Below are 4165 nucleotides of genomic sequence, written 5' to 3'. Positions count from 1 at the left end.
TTTCCTTATAAGAGTGTGTCATCTTGTGTTATTAATTTGTTTCATTTTATACATTTAGTTATAAAATATAGTTACTGATTACTTATTTTTACTGAACTGGGGTACTGTAATGCATTATAAACAATGAAGGATCCACAGGTACAACTAGGGACACAAACAGCCTGAGAAATTCGCAATGTTTTGTAGGCTTGTGAACACGAAGGGCACTTTATAGATGAATTTTTCACTTTATTTGCCAAGCAGGTGAAGCTCTCAGCATCAGAGTGTCTCAGCTTATGATGAAACAAGAGGTGGCTGAAGCTGGATGTTGTCAAATCAATAGAGATTCAAGATAGCAAAAGGTTAAAATGGAAGTAGGAAATCATTGCTAATGTTGAATGGGTGAGAGTATATTGGCAATAATTAGGAGGGTTAGTTTGCTTCCTTCCTTGTGGAACATGAACAGGTTTGTTTGAAATCTAATTTGACTTTAAACTGTTATAAATTCATGGTTGTTTGGAAGAGGATGATTAAATAATACAGAAAGACAACTTTGCATGCAGAATTTTAAGAGACACTGTGGTGTTTTAAATATGCTTGGCCCAGGAAGTACCACTCTTTGCAGCTGTGGCCTTGTTGGAGTAGCTGTGGCTTGTTAGAGTGGGTGTGGCTTGTTGAGGTAGGTATGGCTTGTTCTAGTAACTGTTAATGTGGTCAAGATCTACATGGCCCTCATCCAAACTATCTTGAACCCAGTCTTCTCCTGTTTGCCCTTGGATGGAGAACTCTCAGCTCCTTCAGCTCCATGAATACCTGGAGGCTGTCATGCTTTCCCCTGTGACAATAATGGAGTGAACTTCTGAACCTGTAAGCCAGAGCCAAGTACATGTTGTCCTTGTAAGAGGTGCCTTGGTCATAGTGTCTATTCACAGCAGTAAAACTTTCACTACTACAGACATTTTTCATCATACATGTCTTTTATGTAGAAAATAGACTTTTCATACAATATATTATAATTACAGTTATCCCTCTCCAAAGGTCTTTCAGAGCCTTTATTTGGCCTCACATTAACCCTAGCAATCTGTTCTAATATTTAGGATCATTTCCTTTAAGTGATTTGTTCTGTTTTTACCTGTGTCTACCTTGTCAACCTGTCTCTTCAAAACTCCCTCAGTAGCACTGCCTCTTTTTAATTTTTTTCTCTATCTTTTATAGTTTCCTTCTCATTAGAGTTGGGAACATCCTATTTTGTCAAATCTTCCTCTGATTCATCACTCTGTCTGCCACTCAGTTAAACACCTCTTACAAACATGGGTTCTTTCTTCTATAAAGTAAGATTACTTTCATTGTTTGGGTTTAAAGTTATGTATTCATGGTATGTCTGTATTACAGCTAGAGAGATTAAATGTATATGCTAAGGGTGAGCTACACCACAACAAGAAACTGAATTTTCCAGTGAACCACACAATCTCATGTGTTCACCGTATGAGCTAATATCCTGCAACACAGAAAAACATCTAATAGAATTCTATGAGTAAAACAAAAAATACATTAAAACAATGAAAAGCAAAATTATAGGAACAATAGAGAAACATTGGGCTGCACAATTACGAATTCTAAGAAAAAGGGAAAAAAGCAAAACCAAAAAATGCATATCTAGATTAATACAGAATGTTATAGAACATTGAAGAGATGCTCCCTGAATCTAAGAAAATGGTATATACTCAAAGAAAGAAAAGCTTGCAGAAAGGAGGAAAAAGAATATGGAATAAAGGAAAAATGTAGAAGGAAAGAGAAAAATGAAGGAGAAAGGACACAAGATGATTGTAGACTGTAAAGTGAACTTATATTTGAGAGAGAAAAGGACACAGCTATATTCTACATGTTTATTCAGTTAAACCATCTTTGACACTAATATCTAAGCAGAATAATTTCAATGTATACAAAAACAAATGTTAACCTTCATTCAAATTATATGCATGACTTCATTTTTATCAAATACATTAACACATGCCCACATATATAAGCAATAATTATTTTAGAAAATAGCATTAATTAACATTAATATTAATAAATTATATAATAAAACATGCTGTTATAAAACATATATTTAGGGGTATTGACTTAAATACATATTGTTTTAGTTTATATAATTATGAATATTGAATTTAGCTCTTAATTTCTGAAAACAACACTACTCTGAGGTGACAGTGTTATGTAATTACTAAAATACCATATGTATAGATTCTTCATTGTTTCTATCGATTTTAATGAATTAAATATCCATTCTAAAACTTTAAATCACTACATGTGTTAAGTTAATAAATTAATATTCTATTATATTTAGAATAGCATTTACAAAAATAGGCAAAGAACTAAACTGACCACAGTTCAAGGAATGGTGATTAAAAATTACTGATCTAATCTTGTAAGACAAATTTTATTTCAGACAAAATATCTACTAGGATGTTAAAATAAATTTTTTCATTTTGTAACTTTGATAACTCATATTAGGAAAATATTTATGTTGACTTGTTTAAATTTAGTACATATATTGCAAATAGCATTAATACCATCACCAAACAAAAAATTAAAATGGCTAAGGTTTTAGAATTTGTATTGCTTCTGTTCAAGTTCACAGATAAAATGACAGTTGACAACCAGTCTAGATACTGAATCCCATTTCAACAACAAGGTCTATAAAGACTAGGCCTATGCAAACATATGATATATTCAAAATACTGTAGTGAATCAAAAGGCCCACCTAACATCTACTTAAGTAAAAACAATGTTTTTAATAGCAGACATCTCAAGTGCTACAGATGTATAAAAAAACTAATAAAAAGGGACACAAACTTAGAAAAGGGTACTTTTTTCCCTCAAATTAACCTGTGAAACTTACCCACACATAGAATTTCAGAGTTATTAATAGATCTGTCCTAAAGTTTCATAGTGCAGGAGCAAATATTAATGCAAGATTAAAGGAAATACTCTGGAATATTTGTTATAAAATAATAACAAAACAATCATAAATATAAACTGGAGAGAAATCTGTAAAAAAACATAAATGCCCCCAAATATGCCAAAGACAGTAATAAATATATAAGAAATACACCATCCTATCTCCGTATTTCACCCCTATGAAATAGAAAGACCAGAGGGACTTTCCAACTAAGGAAATAATTCAACTGCTTATTGTATAAGAACAGCAAGATACAATCATAGCCCGTGTCCTTAAGATGCAGCTGCAGTTTTAGTTTTCATTTAATTTTTATATTTCCTCCATATAAAAAATCAATATTTTTAACAGTAATCAATTTCTAAAGTCTGTACATTTAGTTTTATATTATTTTCTATTTTACTATATTTTTAAATAGAAACTGTGGAAAACATAGCCCAAAGCATAGGCAGGTGAGAATGGAATGCACCACCTGTTGTATTATTTTATTCAAGGAGAGATGGAATGGTATGACCAAGGAATCACTGGAGCCAAGGGAGAGGCTTTGTGTTTGTTTGTCAGTCAAGTGAGACATTCCCTAGCATCAGCAGTGGGCTCTAGAACCATGAAAAGATACAGCTTCCGGGTGAGAAAACTCTCTCCCCCAGTGAGATGTACTTATTATGGATGGTCTGGCCAGATCAGACAAAGGGAGACATAACAAGGTTTCACTAGTCCGACATTGTCTTATCTTTACTGTTTGTTGCAGAGATAAAGCTTATTGGGCTCAGCCAGAAGATACAAAGTGATTGTTAAGAGTCAACTTTCCTACAAAGCAAAACAGAGCCAGAAAAAGGTGGTTATAAATGTGAGGGGGACAGGAAAACACAAAAGGAAAAAAAAAAAAAAAGCCAAGATTTAGCTAATGTACTGCATGCTAATTGGTAAATGATGAAAGAAAAAATGCCTCATTAAATGAACTCAACGAAGCATTTTTTAAAAAGTGCCAAGTTCCATTGGTATTACTGAGAGGCTTGCTTCTTTCTGAAGGTATCTGGAGGAGCAGTGAATAGATCTGGGGAGAGGGAGGTAGAGGGCTCACTGAGAGGAGGGAAAGCTGGATGTATTATAACAGAGAAAAACAAACATACAAAGCAATCAATGTTTATTTGGAGTAGTGGTTGATAACTACATTAAGAAAAATAGATTTTAATTTTTAACCTATATCACCCTTTGTTGGCATTTTAA

Source organism: Micromys minutus (genome assembly GCF_963924665.1).
Source record: "Micromys minutus genome assembly, chromosome: 20".
NCBI classification, from domain to species: Eukaryota; Metazoa; Chordata; class Mammalia; order Rodentia; family Muridae; genus Micromys; species Micromys minutus.
Note: the sequence above shows the minus strand (reverse complement) of the source record.